The sequence below is a fragment of the Castanea sativa genome, chromosome 10, assembly GCF_040712315.1.
Source record: "Castanea sativa cultivar Marrone di Chiusa Pesio chromosome 10, ASM4071231v1".
In the NCBI taxonomy this organism is placed as follows: domain Eukaryota; kingdom Viridiplantae; phylum Streptophyta; class Magnoliopsida; order Fagales; family Fagaceae; genus Castanea; species Castanea sativa.
In genome coordinates, this window is record NC_134022.1 from 35081418 (window position 1) to 35103983 (window position 22566).

Genomic DNA, 22566 nt, shown 5'->3' on the forward strand with positions numbered 1-22566 from the left:
CATACACGTATAACATGTACCTAAATTCCTATACGCCCTCCAAGAAAACCCAACTCCTTTATCGAAGAATTCAACAATAGGATGCTCAATCGGTTTTAAACCAGCCCAACGAAAAGACAAAGGAAAATTAGAATCAAACCTACCACAGAAGTTTGTGATAACCTTCGGACACGAACTGTACTTTTCTTTGGCAAAGCCAACGGGCTTACACTTTGTCAGATGCTTGGCACAATGTTCATACAACATGTGCTGCAAGATGGTACTATGAACAGAAGTGGTGATTAAGTGACAGGAACTTGCCTGACTTTCGTCGCTCCGCAGGATATCTAATTGGACATACAGATGTCCCAAGAACATGGGTGCTAGTAGCAAACTCACCCCAGCAGAAATCTTAATGGCCAATCGAAAGTACAGAGGCTTCACAGCATAGTGGGGGTGGGAACCAAAAACAAACTTACATAACCAGAATGTGACAAAGGCTGCACGGCTAGAGGCAGTAGAAAGCATTGAAGGAGAACCAATCCAGAACGAGAACTTGACATTACCACTCATCCTTTTCTTCAATTCGGCCTCTATGGCCTCTTCGTCCGAAGAAAGCTCAAGAGTGGCAGGATCGACATCGCCAAGAATAGGCAGAAGTAACTGATTCGCCACGTCCTCCAAGGTTACGGTGATCTCACTGCAAGAGAGAAAAAAGGTGTGGATGGTGGTGCATCATCGGCGGACTAAATGGCGGAGATTAAATAAGTCCTTGAAATTGGCCAAACGATGGCCTTCAGTACACCGGCCCGCTGAAGTAAACCCATGAAGCTCATATTTAACAACTCTCTGTCTACCCACTCCTTCCAACCTAAGGCAGTGTCAGACCTAAATTCGAAATGGATGGGTACAGGGAGTGAAATGCCTTGGCGGATAGAGAAATCGAAAATTGAAAATCGAAGAGGCCAATAGAGCCCAAGAAACATCGGGGTTACGCCGGCAAAGGGTGAGCCACACACGGCCCGGCGGTGGTGACGCATAATCATTGGGGATTTTATGGAAATGGTCGTGAACATCATACCAAGGATCTATGAGGGGGGCACACTCGCTGTTAGGGTCGCGCCGCTCTACTTCCTCATCGGAATGGTCTAACTCAGAATAGGTGACCTCTTCGCCAGTCTCACGCGCAGTAGGATCATCAACAACCTCTTTTCCCTTACAACGGGAAAAGGTTTGACCTTTCGCCGGTGTCATGGTGTATCGGTTGATAGGGGAGGACGATTTGTGGTGATTGGGAAGAAGGACACAGAGAAGAAAAAAGAAGAGAAAGGGTGTTTGTGTCCGAAATCTGAAGGGACTCGGTCATAAATGTCCGCGCCATGGCGTAACCCCGATGTTTTTTAGGCTCCATTAGCCTCTTCGATTTTTGATCTCTCTATCCGCCAAGGCATTTCACTCTCTATACCCATCCATTTCGAATTTAGGTCTGGCGCTGCCTTGGATTGGAAGGAGTGGGTAGACAAAGAGTTGTCGGATACGAGCTTCATGGGTTTACTTCAGCGGGCCGGTGTATTGAAGGTCATCGTTCTAATGGTGCACCACCACCCACACCTTTTTTCTCTACTACGGTGAGATCATCGTAACCTTGAAGGACGTGGCGAATCAGTTGCTTCAGCCCATTCTTAGTGATGTCGATCTTGCCACTCTTGAACTTTCTCCGAAAGAAGAGGCCATAAAGGCCAAATTGAAGAAAAGGATGAGTGGTAACGCCAAGTTGTCGTTCTGGATTGGTTCTCCTTCAAAGCTTTCCGCCGTTGCTAGTCGTGCAGCCTTTGTCACATTCTGGTTATTTAAGTTTGTTTTTAATTCTCACCCCCACTGTGCTATGAAGCCTCTATACTTTCAATTAGCCATTAAGATTTCTACTGGAATGAGTCTGCTGCTAGCACCCATGTTCCTAGGACATCTGTATGTCCAATTAGACATCCTACGGAGCGACGAGAGTCAGGCAAGTTCTTGTCACTTGATCACCACTTCAGTTCACAGTACCATCTTGCAGCACATGTTGTATGAACGTTGTGCCAAGCATCTGAAAAAGTGTAGGCCCGTTCACTTTGCCAAAGAGAAGTACAGTTCGTGTCCGAAGGTTATCGTGAACTTTTGTGGTAGGTTTGATTCTGATTTTCCTTTGGCTTTTCGTTGGGCTGGTTTAAAACCGATTGAGTATCCTATTGTTGAATTCTTCGATAAAGGAGTTAGGTTTTCTTGGAGGGCGTATAGGAATTTAGGTACAGGTTATACATGTATGGATTCTATTATGGATACATTTGTTGAGGAGAGGGGTATAACGTATTTGGCTGCCACCAACACTAGGTGGTTGCCTTATTTGGCTGATGAAGGCGTCAGGTTTGTACATTATCCTGCTAACCGGTTGAGCAGGCAATTTGGACTGGATCAGGACATTCCTAATGACATCTCTTTTCTTGCAGAGTCTCCCACTTCCGTCCGACCTTTCCTGCGGCATACTGCTTTTGAGTTTTGGAGCCAGCACCTCACCACAGTTACTATTCGAGGCTTTCAGAAGGAAGGCATTTGCACTGCTGCTATGCACGGGTACTGGTAGGCAGTGATGACTTCTTTTGAGAAGGAGTTATTGGGTAGCCACGGATTTTCCCTCATCCTTCCTGATGGGCTTGTCGTGGTCATCTCTGCCAATCCTCGCTTGCTTTTACCTTCTACATCTGTGTGGGTTTATGCTAGAAAACAAAGTCATTCTACCATATTCGAATGGGTCGAGGAGGAGAAGGGTGGTACTAGCACGCTGGCGATTACCCCGCGGGCTGGGAGAAAAGAGTGAAAGTGACTAATGTCCCTGTGCCAGCGAAGAAAAGTTTTACCAAGTCCAAGCCTGCAAAGAAGAAGGCAGGTGATGACTCTTCTGAAACTTGTTCAGATATTGTTCCTTTTGAAAGTGATCTGCCTCCTATGAGTAACATCGTATCAGAGAGCACTACTCCTCTTTCCCTTCTCACCCGCTCCAGCAAGCGTTCTGCCGCAGGCAAGACTAGGACTACCATTCCTCGGCCATCCACTGATGCTCCTCCCTCCAGCAGGACACGGGGCAGTAAAAGGAAAACTTCTCTTCCCAAAGCGCCTACCACTACCGAGCGGAGGGTATGTCATCTCTAACTTTCCCTTATTCTTTGTCATTCTTGTTTAGGATTCTTCTTGCGGCTAACCCCGTGCTTCTGCTGGCTTGTCCCTTTCTTCTCATTTTTTCTCTTACAGTCGAAGTACAAGGAAGACTCGTTTGCTACCCATCCTATTTCGATTGATGAGCCGAGTTTGAAGTATGCCTTCTTCTTCCCTTTTTTTTTTTAAATTATATTCGTGTCTCTAACCTTCGTCTTTTGTTTCTCAGGTCGATCTTGAACCCATCTCTGTGTATCGTCCTATGGCTGAAGAGATTTCTGCCTTTAAGGGTATTCCTATGGCGGGTTTCTTCGTTGGGGCGGATGTGGTGTTTCGTTGGGGCGGATAAGAGCCGCTACTTAAGCCATAGTGATGTAACGTTGTCCCACGTTCTACAAAGCACCCTCAACTGGTGTCTCTTCTTTGTCTAGCGCATGCTTTGGAACATGCTGGCTCCCCTTATCTTTTGTCTTATCTGTCTTCAACTAATGGATTTCCTCCATCATCTGCTGTTGTCTTATCTGTCCAACCCCCATTCTGTTAGTGCCTTCTGCCTAGTTAGGCTGATGCTGATGAGGCGTTGTTGGTCTAGACGGCTAGACTCTGCTTGAGAGGGCACATCACTCATGTTTCACGTTGTCCTAGATTTCGGGGGTATTTGTTTGCGAGGATCTCTATCCCTGTTTGCTTCCCAACTCCCCAATGAACTCACCAATTTAAATGTGGTAGGCTTTTTTTGTAATGTTGGGCCCGGCTGCCTTTTGCTGTACTAGACCCAAAAATGTTTTGGATTATGGAGTTGGGACCAGGCCAATTGCAACCCACCTTGGTCCGGCTTGTGCACAAACTATGCTCCGTTTGTCAAGATTTTTGATCACATACCCACGACAGGCAAAACTGCTATGAGAAATTATGGCAGGCAGATATAATAAAGATAACAAAGGAAATGCATTCACTATTTAGACAAAATAAATAAAAGGGGTAACAAAAGACTCCCCATACATAAAACAACAAAACTAAATGGGGAAAAGATAGTAATAAGTTTTATTGAATGAGAGAGTAGAACATTAGCCTACCGTACCAAACTATTTTACAAGGCCGGAACCAAGAGAGGAACCATTTCCTCATTGCAAATAATCTCCCTTAAAAAGAAATTAATTGCTTTGAAGGAGCGGGACTAAATGGTTTATGTCCAAAAGAGTTTCTTATTTTTAAGCAAAAAGAAAGGGCTTAGAGGGAGAGAGGGGATTAACCTATTTGGTGCATGTCTACCATTCTATATTCTCTCTTTTTTGTTCTTCCTAACTCTCATTTTCTTCTCTTTTTGTTTTCTTTTTCAATGCTTGTTTCTTTGTTGTGATTCTTTCCTAGAGGTTAATATTACTCTATTCGTGCTCCCCTTCCACCTCTTGCTGTGCACGGCAACGGCAATGGTCCTTTATATAATGCCTGTCGCGGCTGGCTTTTACTATTTTAGCCTTTAACCACCTTTGTCTGGTGTGGGTGTCCTTGCCGACCATTACTGATTGCTGACCATTACTAATTGGTCAGTTGCCCAGCCAACACCACTTACTAGTACTAGCCGCACCACTCCACATCACCAGACGAAGATGACTATTTTGTTTGTTTTTGCTTACCGTGGCATTCTTACCTGCCACGGCGTGGGTGCTCTCTCTTTCCATCCCTCATGGTATGCACCTAGTAGTCTCAACTCATCCTTACTTCTTTTGGATGGTTTGTCATCCCAGCAGGACACTTCCCCTAAAAAAACCTGAGCAGGAACCACAAAATAGATTTTCCCCTCTCCCCACCACCAGACCATGCCCTCTTACCTCTGACCCATGACCCACCACTTCCTGTATTGGCTGAGCACAAGCTGGTGGTGTCTGGGTCTTGCGCATGTTTCACTTCCATGTTAATCCAAAACCTGCCTGCTGTTCATGCACGTGCTTCTCTACAAATTCATAGTGCTTTTTACTACATTACTTACGGGCTCCTATATCTCATTTATTTCCTTTTAGGCATCTTTGGCCTATTTACTTTCCTTTGGCATCCTTGGCCCTTTCTAATTCTACATTTCTCATGGGTTTTTACTAACTCTTTGGGCTTCTCTGGTCCAATTACTCTATCCTTCATCCTTAGAGCTTATGGATTCTCCATTATCCCTTACTTTTTTTATTTGCATTACTTTGGGTCTGCTATGGCCCATTCTCACTTTCCTACATCACATACTGCCCATGAGTTTGCTACTTCTTTCTTTCCGGACCTTTTTAGGCCCGTTTGCTTCCTCAAAATCTATTTGTTTGTTTTATAGACCTATGATCCATTATACCTACTGCTTGGACTTAATAGCTTTTCTATCTAATTACTAACTCTCTTCTGCCCATGTTGTTGGGCTTCTTGTTCCTACTAGGCTTCCCAAAATGAGCATCAACACCTGCCTATATAGTTTGGGATTCAATAGTAATACTACAAATCTTTAACTCATTCTGATGACAAACTTTTAGTCAGTACTCTTACCGTACAAGAATATCAAAACATGAATTGGTACCATATGTATAAATGTGATTCTATAAATGTTAACGATTAGTTTTTTTATCTCGCACACTAACTCTATTTGCTTTATATATAACCCAAAATGTTTCAAAGAGGGAGTAAGAAAGAAAAACTCTAACCAACCCTTCAGGCAACCAAGCTGTGAATTTTTCTGTGGTGGTGGCGCTGCGGCAGCGAAGACTGACTGTAAATGACTTGAGGTTGAGGTGGGACTGGAGGAGGAATTTAAGGAGGATAGCTTTGAGGATATCCAGGTGGAGGATAAGCATCATTTGCATTGTATCCTTGTGTCGGATAACCTAGATATATGATTCACATGAAACCACACATATATATACATGTAATGTAAGAACTCAAAATAAGAAAACAAAAACCAAATTCAATCACAATGCTACGTGACATAAGTTGCAAATCACTAATAAGATCACTATTAAACGTCTCATTGCAATTGGAACAATATTATAATAATGAACCAAATACCGTAATGTTATACTCCTATGAAAATAGTTACATGAATTTAAGATTTCAAAAATCTAACATTACAATGCAATGTAACATTACACAGATCAAATTCCACTTAAGTATGAAACTAATATTTTGCATCAAAACAATCGTGTTTACCTTGAAGAGGGGAAGTACCTACAGGTGGTTGTTGTGGGTAGTAACTCATTTTCTTCTACTAGTTTTACAAAGCAAGAGAAAAATAGGAAATCAACTTACATAAAGAAAGATATAGGATTTCTTATAGATATGGAGGAGAGGTAAAAGGATGGTGATATAAACGAAGCTTTCACTGAGGTGCAATGGGGATAAGTATAAATAACTATTGACTATGTATACGGTGCATTTGTCACAGCTGTTTTTTTAGTACAACAAGAAAGAAGAAATTAATTTTTAAATATCTCTATTGAAAACACAAAAAAAATGTTCAAAAGTTATAAAGCAATTGGTACATTACAGCTGTTAATTAGCATGAACAATGTTTTGTTTTTTTTAAGAATCATCGTGAACAATGTTAAGTTGCTTATATTTGATACTTAAGCCATTTATCAAGGGAGCTAAATCAAAATAGGTTTTTTTACAATGATTCAATGAACAACCCATACGTTTTTTTTTTTTTTTTTTTTTTTTTTTTTTGAGATAATAACAACCAATACGTTATTCGTGGCTTCTAGGATGTTGTGACTAGAGGATTTAAAGCACGACCCATGCATATGGAAGGGACAATAAATGTTTGCTAGGAGTAACGTTTCTTTTTTATTTTGGAAATTCGTAAAAGAGTAACAACTCATTCCTTGAAATTCACTATCATCGTCATCTGTAAATTATAATTTTTTTGGAAAGAATGTCCATTAATTGCTTATCAATTAAGTAGTGGCGCCTTGGGTAGGGTTTGTAGTTGGATAATAATAGCATGTTGGTAAAGAATTTTTAATTTGAAACTTCTTAAAATGGACGGGGCATCAAGTTTATGTATCTTTATTGATTAATCAATTTCTAAACATTGGAGTGGATTTTGAAGAGATCTCGTTTCCTCTTGAGTTGAGATCTTTTAGCTTAAGTTTATCCCATTTTTGCTGAGGGAGCAAGCTCATTCGGTTTAATGGAGGAGTTAAAGAAAATTATCACAATTAGGGAAAATATATTTTTCTTAAAAATGAAAAACTCTAAACATAAGCAAGTATTTGCAAAAGGCTAGTTCATAGCCCACAAATAAATAATAAATAAATAAAAGAATTACAATCATGTTATCAATTGAGACATTTGATTATGATTAGTATAGTTTTTATTGATAGCACATCAAGTCATCACGTGTGTCTCTGACTCTCCTTCCTGTGTACCGGTTGGGTTGCATGTCAAGTCATCCATTCAATCAACATTTTTTTCTTTGATAATTTAATAGGTTGAAGAAAAGATATTTAAATATTAAATATTTTATTTAAAAACACTAAAAAAAAACAACTAGTTAAGTTACGAGATTTTTGGTTTCAACTAAAACTTAAGATAATGCAAAACTAATATGTCATCTGCCCAAGAGTGATGACTTGTTTTATTTGTCCTCTTGGGACAATAAGTGTTAATACAATATTAATTTTTAGTTTTTTCTTTTTTTGAGATCATATTAATTTTTAGTTTATTGGTAACAAAAGGAAATATTAATGATATGCTGTACCCACTCATGCGCACTACATAATATTTTGGTCTAAATTAGTAGCAAAATATATAGCACTCGCACTAAAAAGTTTCACATGTGCTCTTTGTAGCACCAAAAGGAACTAAAGTAGGAGTTTGATTTTACAGGTGAAATGGTTTAAAAATCCTATAAAATACAAAACTAGCTCTGTGTTAAATAAGTAACTGGCAATTTGTCGGAAATCTTAATTCTTGATTGACAAATGAGCCATGTTAACTCAAATTCTATCCTTGTCAGAGTCAAGTCCATTCCCCCTTCAAGTTTAAGGGTTTTACAATATCACCCTTATTACACTCTAAAGTGAAGTGTCAATTTAGTATTTGAATATTTGATTTGAACAATTGATCCCTATGTATTAGTTTTACTACAAGGCAAACTTTCTTTTTATCTTTAATCTTTACGGTTAAAACTTAATTTCATTAATCACGATTTACACATAATTTATAGTTTTCTACCATATGATCAATAATTTTGAAACATTGTTACTATGTGTGTAACATGATTACATCCCTTGCTTTTAATAAAACATACCTGTGAGAGTCAACAATTCTTGATCAACACAACGAATTTCTAAGAAGTAGGAAATAAGAATTCACAATAGGAAGATTAAAAAGATAGTTAAAGACAACTGGAAACTAAATCGTGACTTTTGGGGATATTTTTACTATTTAGGCTAGTCATTCAACATTTACTATGGCTGACATTAGGTGGGAAGAGCTCATTAATTTGGAGGTGACTATTATATCAAGCTCTGCGTTTTCTTTGACGTGTTTCTCAGTAGAAAGGTGAATAACGGGTGACCTCGGCTTGCGAGGAAAGTCACTTCTTGGCTAGTCTTCGTGTCCTCAGGCAAGAAAGGTTTCGCGGATTACCTCGATAGTTAGCCCAGATGGTCATTAGGAAGGATGGGCATAGCAGATTACCTTGACTGAGGGCCCACATGGTCTCTTCCCATCAGAAGTCCCTTTTATCTTTTGCGGGACCCCAGGCCGGATCCACTTCTCGGATTTTCTCTTCGGGCCAAAGTTTTCGAGGTGGATTCGGGACCACTTCCCCACAATATCAACATACAGTTTTTATATTTATTTTATAGGACCAACAAATAGTTTAATTTGTTACAAGTCTACTATACATGGGAATAATTAATTAAATCAAACATATAAGACCATTTTTTTAGAAATATATATAAAAAGACTAGATTGATATTCACATCAACACTAAGATGATGTGGCATGCTATGGTTGGAGGGTGTAAAACAAAAGTTTTACACCTCGTCTTTATCAAATTCGGACTCATAAATAAAAGCCCTAAATTTTCTAATTGATTAACTTTGTTATACTCACACTTCTTATCTCCTTATTGTATTCTCTCAACTGGGGTTGTCTCTCAAGTCTCAACAATCTTAAGTAGTCCTTCTCTTCCTCTTGGATAATTTGATAGTTACAACAGTGAGATAGAAAAATTTAATTCTAGATGCTTTTGTTATACTTATACTTTGTCAAATAAGTTTTAATTAGTTTAACTGGTAAAATTATTTCATTATTGTTGAGTAGTGAGGTGGATTTAGATATCGTCTAAACCCAAAATTAATTAGTATCTTTATCTAATGATTAAAAAAAATAAATCATGGAGCGGAAGTCTTATAGATTCAAATCCTATCATAACTATAGACAACATAGAAAACATCAAATGAATAGCATTAAGAAATTTCAAGATTGAAAATGCTATAAATTGTTATTTTAAAAAAATGCTAAAATTGGTCAACCAAATTAATATATATATATATATATATATATATAAAACCTTCCTAGCTTGTGGTGTATGATCTGGCAGTATTTGATTCACATATGGCGCAGGGAACAAAATATCAAGCAACGTAGGGCCACATTAGCAGTTGATAGTTTTAAACAACTCATAATTAATTTGTTTAGGCTTCCTTTTGGCCATCGCAGTTTTTTTAGGGAGACAATTTAATAGTTCAAGAAGAGAAAATTTGAACCTTATAGTCTTAGATACCTCCAATGAAAATAATAAGAACTGTTAGTTGAATTACAAAATTCTTGACGAGAGCAAATTGTCTTTGTGGGGGGTAAAAGCTCTTGAATAAACGTTTAGGCTTTGGGCCTGATCGGTTGGTACCAGTTTGTTTTGATCAGGGCCTCTAGGCTCACAAGTCAATCCGCACTGTAGTAGTCCGAGGAGTTGTCCGAGGAGGAGTGCCTCCTCGGACAGGCACAACAATAACCCTGAGACTTGCTAAATGGGTTAGAGGCAAAATTCTGGAAGAACTGATGGGTAAGAGGGTGATCCAAGCACCATTTAGAAGCAGGAACATGTGAGAAATGTCTAAGGAAAAAGCTGCTACCGCCATATTAAAGGCCCTGCATCTACCTCCCTGGCCGCATTAATGGGGAAATGACCTCTGAACAGTAGAATTCAGCCTTCCTGCTATTATTTGAAGACTTCAAGAAGGTGGTGGATGGGACAAGTATCTAAGGGGAAGATTTGTATGACACGTGGATGAACCAGTGAAGAAAAAAAAGTATATAAGGAGACGAGAGAGGAAAAAGAGGGAGACCTACTTCTGAACGAGAAAAAGAACTAAGAATTGTAATCTTTGGCATAGAAAGAGAAGAAATATACAATTCGTCCTCAGCTTACGTCCGAGGAGGTTTCTTTGTCATACTTGTTTACCATTTGTATAGATTGTGGCACTCTAGTCTGTTAATCAAACTTCCAATATCCCAAATCTAGGTTTCAAATCCATACTCTACAAATTTCATTGCATAAGGTTCATTGGCCTTGAGCCCAACACTAGTTTTTGGGTTCGGGTACAATTATGCACTTACAATTGGCGCCATCTGTGGGAAATCTAGCGTTGAAGGAATTGGAACATCATGGCAGGCTTAGGTCCGCATCATGCAGAGTCTCAGGGATCCCAGCCCGAAGATCTTTTTGAGCGTCTTGAGCACTGGAGAAATCGAGAGGGAAGTATTCATACCGTATATCCTAGCACGAGTCATACGCGTGGCGAAGGCAGTGCCACCCATGAGGATGATGCTAGGGTCATGCAGAGGGAGATTGACCACCTCAAGAAAAAGCTACGCCGTGTCAGACGAAGGCGGGCTTCACCCCCATCCAATCCTTCTTCAGGGGAATCCCGAGGAAGCAGTTACAGTTCAAGGTCCAGGACTCCCCCTAGCGAAACCTTCTCTTGCAAAGGGATGACCTACCAGGTCGTAAGCATAGGAAGCTTCCCTCCAGGGGCTTGGGGAACGATGCTATGAGTTAAGCGTTACACCAACTCTCTAAATCACCATTTTTACGCAGGATTTAGAAGGGAAGGCTCCCTAGATGGTTCACCCAGCCCACTTTCACCATTTATAATGGCAGGACAGACCCGGTGGAACATGTGAGCCACTTTAATCAGAGGATGGCGGTGCATTCTCAGAACGAAACCTTGATGTGTAAAGTCTTTCCTTCTAGCTTGGGACCTATTGCTATGAGATGGTTTAATGGACTAAAGTCGGGGTATGTCGATTCATTCATGGAACTTACTAGGGCATTCGCGTCTCAGTTCATTACATGCAGCAAAGTTCCTCGACCGTTGGACTCGCTATTATCTATGGCCAAGAGGGAGGGTGAGACATTGAAAGCATACTCCGACAGGTATTGGGAGATGTTCAATGAGATAGATGGAGATTTTGACGAGGTGGCGATTAATACTTTTAAAGTGGCCTTCCCACTGATCATGATTTAAGGAAATCCCTGACCAAAAAGCCCGTACGGAGTGTACATCACCTCATGGACCGCATTGACGAGTACAAAAGGGTTGAGGAAGATCAACAGCAAGGTAAGGGTAAAGTGAAGGTTATCCCGCAGGAGAGAACGGATTTCAAGTCGGACAGGTACCATAACAATAAGCCAAGGAGAGACTACTCTGGGCAGTCTAGCTCAGCCACTCCTCAAGCAGTTAACACTGTATTTCGAGAACCAGTGCACCAACTGTTGGAGAAAGTCTGTAAGGAGCCCTACTTCAAGTGGCCCAGTAAGATGGCCGGGGACCCCACGAAGCGGAATCAGAACATCTATTGTCAATATCATCAGGATGTGGGTCATACTACCGAGAATTGTAGGACCCTCTAGAACCATTTGGAGTAGCTTCTTAGCAAGGGAAAATTGAAGCAACACATGTATCAACCAAACGGGCAAGGCAGTCAGTCAGGTTTAAATAATCAGAAGAATAACTCGTCTCGGCCGCCCTTGGAAACGATTAATATCATTTTCGCTACACCTGGCAAGACCGGTTCCTGTCCTACCAGGGTGATGGTAGTGTCACACTTCCAGGCCGAGGAGTCAGGCTCGAAGCCGAAGAGAATTAGAAGGAGTGTGCCTGTCTTGGGATTCTCTGAGGAGGATAAGGTCGGGACCATCCAACCCCATGATGATGCCCTGGTGGTCACGTTGAGGATAGGGAATTACAACGTCAAAAGGGTGATGATCGTTCAAGGCAGCGGCGCAGATATTATGTACCCTGACTTATTCAAGGGGCTTAAGTTAAAACTGGAGGATCTCACTCCTTATGACTCACCATTAATAAGTTTTGAAAGGAAGGCTGTTATACCGAAGGGACAGATTCGATTGCCTATACAGTCTGGCTCGGAAATGTTCGAGGTGGATTTTATCGTGGTTGACGCATATTCTTCACACACGGCCATCCTTGCCAAGCCTTGGTTGCACGCTTTGGGTGCCGTCTTCTCGACTTTGCATGTTAAAGTAAAATTCCCTTCGGGGCGATTCATCGAGGAAATTCTTGGCAGCCAATCAGTGGCAAAGTAATGCATATCGGCTGCAGTACTGCATCAAGCCAAATTAGAGTCCTCGGCCTCGGCTGTGAAGGACTTGTAGCAATTAACAACTCTGGATACGCCCGATGTGGTGACAGCAGAGGAAGCCATGTGTGAAGATTTGGAGAGGTTTCTAATAGCCGATGACCCTGAGAGGTTCTTTCAAGTTGGGATACGGTTACCACACCAAGAGAAGATGGAATTGGTGAAGTTTTTGAAAAACAATATCGATGTCTTTGCTTGGGATCCCTATGAGGCTCCAAGGGTTGACCCAAGCTTCATTTGCCATCATTTGAACGTCAACCCTGCCGTTGTTCTTAGGAGGCAACCACCTCAGCGTTCCTCCAAAGAGCATTCCGAGGCTGTCAAAGAAGAGGTGCTCAAGCTTAAAAGGGCTGGTGTTATTAAAGAAGTTTTCTACCCAGAGTGGTTGGCGCACACAGTTGTGGTGAAAAAGAAGAACGGAAAGTGGAGAGTATGTGTGGACTTCACAGACCTAAATAAAGCCTGCCCAAAGGACTCGTTCCCGATGCCACGCATCGATCAGCTTGTGGATGCTACAATCGGGCATCCTCGGATGAGCTTTTTAGATGCTTTCCAGGGTTATCACCAAATACCATTAGTGTCGGGTGATCAAGAGAAGACTGCTTTCATTACTCCAACAGGGAACTATCACTATAAAATGATGTTGTTCGAGTTGAAAAATGCCGGGGCTACTTACCAAAGGATGATGACAAGAATGTTTGAATCGCAACTTGGAAAGATCATTGAGGTATATGTGGATGATATGGTAGTAAAGAGTAAGGCAGTACCTATGCATGTAAAAGATCTCGATGACACCTTTCAAATACTTAGGAAGTACAAGCTGCGCCTTAACACCTCGAAGTGTTCTTTTGGGGTAGGTTTCGGAAAGTTTCTGGGCTACATGGTGACTCATAGAGGGATAGAGGTGAATTTGGCACAGGTTAGAGCCATTCAGGGCTTGCAACCACCTCAGAATCCAAAGGAAGTTCAGAAATTGACCGGGATGATGGCTGCTCTCAGTAGATTTATCTCTCGGTCAGTTGACCGGTGTAGACCTTTTTTTCAATTATTAAATAAATGGAAAGGATTCCAGTGGTCCGAGGAGTGTGCTCTAGCTTTCCAGCAGCTTAAGGAATATCTTTCCCGGCCGCCCATTATGTCTCGTCCGGAGGTCGATGAAATCCTGTTTGCGTACCTAGCTGTGGCCATTCATGCAGTCAGTCTGGTTCTTATAAGGGACGACGACGGGGTACAAAGACTGGTCTATTATGTCAGCAAATCCTTGAATAAAGTTGAGGTGCGTTATTTGCCTTTAAAGAAGGTAATCCTGGCTGTAGTCCATGCCACGCGAAGCTTCCTCACTATTTCCAGTCACACACCGTGGTGGTTTTGACCCAACTGCCTCTCAAGACAGTGTTACGAAGTGCTGACTATTCGGGGAGGGTAGCCAAGTGGGGAACTATTCTGAGAGCTTTTGATATCAAATATATGCCACGCACCGTGGTGAAGGGCCAGGTCCTCGTGGATTTGGTGGCAGAGTTCGCCGAACCATCATTAGAAGAAACTGCGAAGGAATCACACATGGATGAAAAATCAGTTGGCATGATCACGAGCAAAGGACCACCGATTTGGAAAGCGTATGTTGATAGGGCAGCCAACCAGAGGGGGTTGAGATTGGCGTTCTTGGCCACTAATAACGAGACCGAGTACGAAGCGGTCTTGGTTGGTATGAATATGGTACGTAGAATGGGGGGAAAGGAAGTTCATATGTTCTCGGATTCTCAGTTAGTTATGGGCCAAGTGACGGGGATCATGGAGGCTAGGGATCCAAGAATGCAAGAGTACCTGACCCAAGTCAAGTGTTTACAATCCGAGTTTGATTCTTTCATCCTTTCTCACGTTTCTAGAAGTAGAAACACACATACGGACTCGTTGGCCACTTTGGCGACATCCTCCACTCAATGTTTGCCTAGGATTATCCTCGTCAAAGACTTACTAAAACTGACTCTAACCATTGCAAGTGTCGTCCGTATCCATCTGATAAGGCCTGGACCTAGCTAAATTGACCTTGTGGTCTCTTTTCTAAAAAGCGATATTCTTCCCGAGGACAAGTCTGAAGCAGATAAGATTCGTCGAAAGGTACCTCATTTCTGGTTGTCCAAGGACCAGAAGTTGTATAAACGCTCCTTTTTCGGACCATACTTGCTATGTGTACATCCTGAGGCAACGGAGGCACTTTTGGAAAAATTGCATGAGGAAATTTGCGGAAGCCATACTGGGGGAAGGTCCTTAGCCCATAGGGCTCTGACTCAGGGATATTGGTGGCCCAATATGCAGAGGGAAGCTCAAGACTACGCAAGAAAGTGTGACCAATGCCAAAAGTTCGCTCCTAACATTCATTAGCCTGGGGGAGTCCTTAATCCTTTGTCCAGTCCTTGGCCATTCGCTCAACGGGGGCTGGATATAGTTGGGCCTATTCCGAGGGCTGTGTGAAACAAAAGATGGCTACTCGTCGGAACTGATTACTTCACCAAATGGGTCGAAGCTGAGCCTTTATCAAATATTAGGGATATCGACTCCAAAAGGTTTATCTGGAAGAATATTATCACTAGATTTAGGGTACCTCACACACTTATTTTAGATAATGGCGTCCAATTTGATAGTAAAGCTTTCAGAAAATATTGTAGTGACATGGGCATCACAAATAGATATTCCACCCCAACTTACCCTCAGGGAAATGGGCAGGCCGAGGCCGTTAACAAAGTCATAGTCAGTGGACTAAAGAAGGGGCTGGATGACGCGAAGGGTAGATGGGTAGAGAAGCTACCACATGTTTTATGGACGTATCGGACTACACCACGGAAATCCACTGGAGAAACACCCTTCTCCATGACCTATGAGGCCAAGACGGTGATACCTTTAGAATCTGGTTTCCCCACGCTAAGGACGAGTTCTTTTAGCCCGAAAAATAACGATGGTCTCCTGGAGAAAAGCCTGGATCTGATTGAGCAGCGGCGAGAGGCCGCCATGGTCCAAATAGCTTATTATCAGCAGAAGCTTAAACGAGGATATGATGCTCATGTGAAGCTAAGGCCACTGGCGCCTGAGGATTTAGTGCTAAGGAAAGTCGTAGGTACTGCCAAAAACCCAGCTTGGGGAAAGCTAGCACCAAATTGAGAAGGACCCTATCAGATCATCTCTGTAGTGGGCATAAGATCATATCGATTAGCTGATCTAGATGAAAAAATTCTACAACGCCCCTGGAATGTAAACAACCTATGAAAGTATTATTATTAATAAAAAGTACTTTTATCGCTCGTTATTCAAATTATCAATGTGTACTTAGGTTTATCTCTCATAATTTCTAAGTATCAAACAGAAACTTGGACATGTATGGTCCTCGGACCACATGCCTTGTGGAAATTGATATCTTATCATTTGTTAAACAGAACCTTAGTTATGTCGGGTCCACAAACCTTCTACTTTGGGGAAATTAACATTTCAAGTTACAATTTCTAAGTATCAAACAGAAACTTGGACATGCATGGTCCTCGAACCACATGCCTTGTGAAAATTGATATCTTATCATTTGTTAAACAGAACCTTAGTTATGTCGGGTCCACAGACCTTCTACTTTGGGAAAATTAACATTTCAAGTTACAATTTCTAAGTATCAAACAGAAATTTGGACATGTATGGTCCTCGGACCACCTGCCTTGTGAAAATTGATATCTTATTATTTGTTAAACAGAACCTTAGTTATGTCGGGTCCACAGACCTTCTACTTTGGGGAAATTAACATTTCAAGTTACAATTTCTAAGTATCAAACAGAAACTTGGACATGCATGGTACTCGGATCACATGCCTTGTGAAAATTGATATTTTATCATTTGTTAAACAAAACCTTAGTTATGTCAGCTCCACAGACCTTCTACTTTGGAGAAATTAACATTTCAAGTTACAATTTCTAAGTATCAAACAGAAACTTGGACATGGATGGTCCTCGGACCACATGCCTTATGGAAATTGATATCTTATCATTTGTTAAACAGAACCTTAGTTATGTCGGGTCCACAGATCTTCTACTTTGAGAAAATTAACATTTCAAGTTACAATTTCTAAGTATCAAACAGAAACTTGGACATGTATAGTCCTCGGACCACATGCCTTGTGGAAATTGATATCTTATCATTTGTTAAACAGAACCTTAGTTATGTCGGGTCCACAAACCTTCTACTTTGGGAAAATTAACATTTCAAGTTACAATTTCTAAGTATCAAACAGAAACTTGGACATGCATGGTCCTCGGACCACATGCCTTGTGGAAATTGATATCTTATCATTTGTTAAACAAAACCTTAGTTATGTCAGGTCCACAGACCTTCTACTTTGGGAAAATTAACATTTCAAGTTACAATTTCTAAGTATCAAACAGAAACTTGGACATGCATGGTCCTCGGACCACATGCCTTGTGGAAATTGATATCTTATCATTTGTTAAACAAAACCTTAGTTATGTCAGGTCCATAGACCTTCTACTTTGGGAAAATTAACATTTCAAGTTACAATTTCTAAGTATCAAACAGAAACTTGGACATGGATGGTCCTCGGACCACATGCCTTGTGAAAATTGATATCTTATCATTTATTAAACAGAACCTTAGTTATGTCAGGTCCACAGACCTTCTACATTGGGGAAATTAACATTTCAAATTACAATTTCTAAGTATCAAACAGAAACTTGGACATGCATGGTCCTCGGACCACATGCTTTGTGGAAATTGATATCTTATCATTTGTTAAACAGAACCTTAGTTATGTCGGGTCCACAGACCTTCTACTTTGGAGAAATTAACATTTCAAATTACAATTTCTAAGTATCAAACAGAAAATTGGACATGGATGGTCCTCGAACCACATGCCTTATGGAAATTGATATCTTATCATTTGTTAAACAGAACATTAATTATGTCGGGTCCACAGACCTTCTACTTTGGGAAAATTAACATTTCAAGTTACAATTTCTAAGTATCAAACAGAAATTTGGACATGCATGGTCCTCGAACCACATGCATTATGAAAATTGATATCTTATCATTTGTTAAATAGAACCTTAGTTATGTCAGGGTCATAGACCTTCTACTTTGGGGAAATTAACATTTCAAGTTACAATTTCTAAGTATCAAACAGAAACTTGGACATGGATGATCCTCGGACCACATGTTTTGTGGAAATTGATATCTTATCATTTGTTAAACAAAACCTTACTTATGTCGGGTCCACAGACCTTCTACTTTGGGGAAATTAACATTTCAAGTTACAATTTTTAAGTATCAAACAGAAACTTGGACATGCATGGTCCTCAGACCACATGCCTTGTAAAAATTGATATCTTATCATTTGTTAAATAGAACATTAGTTATGTCGGGTCCACAGACCTTCTACTTTGGGAAAATTAACATTTCAAGTTACAATTTCTAAGTATCAAACAGAAACTTGGACATGTATGGTCCTCGGACCACATGCCGTGTGGAAATTGATATCTTATTATTTGTTAAACAAAACCTTAGTTATGTTGGGTCCACAGACCTTCTACTTTGGGGAAATTAACATTTCAAGTTACAATTTCTAAGTATCAAACAGAAACTTGGACATGGATGGTCCTCGGACCACATGCCCTGTGGAAATTGATATCTTATCATTTGTTAAACAGAACCTTAGTTATGTCGGGTCCACAGACCTTCTACTTTGGGAAAATTAACATTTCAAGTTACAATTTCTAAGTATCAAACAGAAACTTGGACATGCATGGTCCTCGGACCACATGCCTTGTGGAAATTGATATCTTATCATTTATTAAACAGAACCTTAGTTATGTCAGGTCCACAAACCTTCTACTTTGGGAAAATTAACATTTCAAGTTACAATTTCTAAATACCAACTAGAAACTTGGACATGCATGGTTCTCGGACCACATGCCTTGTAAAAATTGACATCCTAGTTGTTGATTAAGGAAGTTTGGTTATGTCGGGTCCTTAAACCCTCTACTTTATGAACATTAGCAAAAACCATATCACATTAGTGTTAAGGAGTTGATGAAATACTTGGATTGCTTTATGCCCCAAATTAAATTCTAAGTTAAATTTTTGACTGTGTATTGCTGTGTTACATATGTTATGCTCTTGAGGCATGATTTGCAAAGTATAAGCTAAGTATGTGTACTTCTATTTAAGTTATGACAAATTGAAATATCAGAAGTGGAGTTAGTTATTCCATTCATTCATTTTTATGCTGATGGGTCTTTTTATACTAAAAATTGGAAGTCAAATGAAAATCAAACCAGACAGTTTTTCATTAATTTTTGTTAATGTACATTCAAAGCAAAAAATTTTAAAAATTTTACATAACAAAAATAGAAGTCCTAACTAGCTTAGACCCTAAGCCTTAGAAGGGGTGTTCTGCTCGGAAGTGCTGGCAGCCTCTGTGCGTTTCAGCTCTATTTCGAAAGAGGATTGGGCTTGTTTTCCCTTATCTATTGCCACCGATGGAGGGACGTTGGGCTCGGCGCTTTGGCTCGCAGTCTTCTCGGCCCCATCACCCTGTTCCTTCTCTTTGTTGGAACCCTTAGGTTCTGTAGGAGTTGGAATAAGCTCTGGAATCATGGGAGGGAGCGTGGAAGACGCTGTCTCAGGGGCAGGTGCGACAGGTGGAAGTTCTTCTATCACCTGGATGTTTAGGGGGAGCCAGATGTTTTCGGGCTTCCTCAGCTCGGAAGTTGAGGGAATCCCTGCCCAATTTAAGGCTTCCTCCCACACCTGTTGGCAATACTCTCAGCACAGCCCGGCGAACTCCTCAATTAGTCGGTTTTCTGTCGCCACCATCCCTTCCTTGTAAGCAATCTTCTTCGCGGCCTCCATGGAGTCCTTGAAGGTACGAGCCTCGTCTCTCATTTTTGCAAGCTCCTTCTTCAAGTCGAAATTCTCTTGTTGAGATTTGGATAGTCTTCGTCCTTCTAACGAAGAAGCTTGCGTTGCCCCTCTACCTGGGTCCTCATTGTCTTCAGGCTGGCCTCGGCACCATCCTTCTCTCTCCTTAGTTTTGCCAACTGTGTGGTTAGCTTCTCATTATGTGCAAGAGCTTGGCCTAAGGACTTCTCGGTCTCCTGTCTAAGCTCCAGTTCAAGTCCAGCTTTCTTCTGAGAATCTTCCACCCACTTCTCGGCAGCAAAAACTTCTTGGATGGCCTGTGGTGAAATATCAAAATGAATGCATTATTAGTAACACGAGTCTCAAGTACATTAGAATGTTTCTTTCGTTAAGGTGTAATGAAAGAATAAGGTGAGGATAAGGCTTAGATACTCACCAGGGCCAAGTCCCTTTTTAGCGAAAGGAACAGATGCGGCTAGTTCATCTTGTCTAGGGCGTCCATGTCCTTAGGCAGAAGAAGGGGACATTCTAAGCCGTCGGCCAGGTAGAGAGCGTGACCTTACTCGAATGCCCTAATACTAGACTGGCAGGAGATTGGTGCCCCGTCCAGTTTCAGCTCGAGAGACCAGTTCGCCGGTGTACGGCGTACCTCGACGAGGTCCCTGTTCTCCCCGCTTTCCACTGAGGAGGCACGTCCCTTTCTTTTGCTATGTTTTTGTTGTTGTTGTTGTTGTTTCAACTTCTTCTGCCTCTCCGCATCTGTCTCCTCGGCCTCAATCTTCCTTTTCTTCTTAGGCTCTGCAACGGGAGGCTTAGGATCGGAGGGAGGAGGGGGTAGGGACAGGGACGGAGGGACCTGCGACCCACCTGTTCCCTTTTGAGAGACTCTCGCGCCCCTCTTATTCATTAGCTGTCGTAGAGCGTCCATTTCTTCTTCTTCAGAGCTTGAGTCAGGCTGTGCAATCACCAGACCTTGTATGCCCGAAGTTTCAGCGGGCGCGCGTTCCTCGTCCGAGAGGATGACAAGCTGCTCCTCTTGGGGTCTCTCGGCTTCCACGAGTTGAAATTGGTCTATCTCCTCGTCCAATGATTGTTGCGAGGACACTTGCTCTTCTCGGACGGCAGTTGTCTGGGAGTGTGCCGAGAGAGGAATCGCTGCGATAGGGCGAGTATACAGGATGATGGAGGGGTCATCTGGGAGTTCGTGGTTGGAAAGGAAGCCGGGTCGTGCCACATCTATTCTTCTACGTCGTTTGTCTCCCACAATGATCGCGTTGTCAATTTCTTGGAAGTCCATTGATATAGGGTCGTATCCTAGTATCAGGTGGGCAGCTCTCACTTGTAGGTCTTCACTCACGAAGACTTCGGAGCGAAGGACACAATTCAAGTCGGCAACATTGCAGAGGCTGAGACGTGGGCGTACGTGTTGTTTATCTGTGAGAAGAAACATCCAAGAAGTCGAGCATGGTCAAACTAATGATAAACATCAAGACAAAAGGCAATAATGTGCAATAAAAATTAAAAACGGTAAAGGCAACGGGATTGAATCATGGGTTAGGAAATCTAACTCCTAAGGAGTCACACTTGGCTCTCCCCATTCGACTGGGCAGTGAGGACCGTCAGACCAGTTTCCTGAGGCAATGAGATAGTCATCTTTCATGCCTTTGTTGGATTTGGGAAGACATGAAATCAGCCTAACAATGCTAGATCTGGATTTAATGTAATATCCTACATTTTTAAATTTATGGCACTCATACATATAGACAACGTCGTGCCATGTGAGGTTCAGACCCATTTGCTCATTCAGAGCATCGACATAACCTAAGACTCTAAACATGTTTGGTGTGCATTGGTCTGGGCATAACCTACGGTTGCGAAGGTATTCACTGGTCACGTTTTTCATGGGGAGAGTCATCCCACCTTCTATGTAGGCGATCATGGGAATGAGGACTTCTCCCTCTCTTCTAGTGTTACCTACAGCTTCTACTGGGCAATATCTTAAGCCTACGTCATCAGGAATCTGGTATTTGGCCCTAAAACCCTCCATACCGGCGTCGATATCAACTAGACACTTAAATCTACCCATTTGGTGGGAACTAAAACAAAAGTTTAAGGAAGGAAAGGGGTTTAAATGGTGGCCGAGGACAGAAGCCGAGCAGGAATGAATAAAGAAGAGTGAAAACTTACGGGAGTTGGCTATGCGATTCTTCATGAGCTTCTGAAGAGAAAAGGTAATGATTGACACTTAGATGCGATTGATTTTTGAAAGAATGAATGAAGGTACGGGTTCCCAGGCGTTTTGACGTGCGGGAGGCGGCCTCGAAATTAAAATTCTCCCGCTTAAATTTTCAGAGCCAATTTGGGCCGTTGGATGCGTATCCCACCGTTGAACATGGGGAACAGGATGTAACTTGCGGTCATAAATGCGTGCGTTTCGGGTTTCGAAGCGTTAGAGACATTTTCAGGGAACGAAAGGACCCCAACACGTGTGGCGGTTTACAAAGTGTGTGGGGGGTGCGCTGTTTGGTTCAAAACTCCATTTCTCTCCTCGGACAGGAGGGAGAAATAAAGTTTTGAGGGGGCTATTGTGGGGGGTAAAAGCTCTTGAATAAACGTTTGGGCTTTGGGCTTGATCGGTTGGTACCAGTTTGTTTTTATCAAGGCCTCTAGGCCCACAAGTCAATCCGCACTGTAGTAGTCCGAGGAGTTGTCCGAGGAGGAGTGCCTCTCGGACAGGCCCAACAATAACCCTGGGACTTGCTAAATGGGTTAGAGGCAGAATTCTGGAAGAACTGATGGGTAAAAGGGTGATCCAAGCACTCTTTAGAAGCAAGAACATGTGAGAAA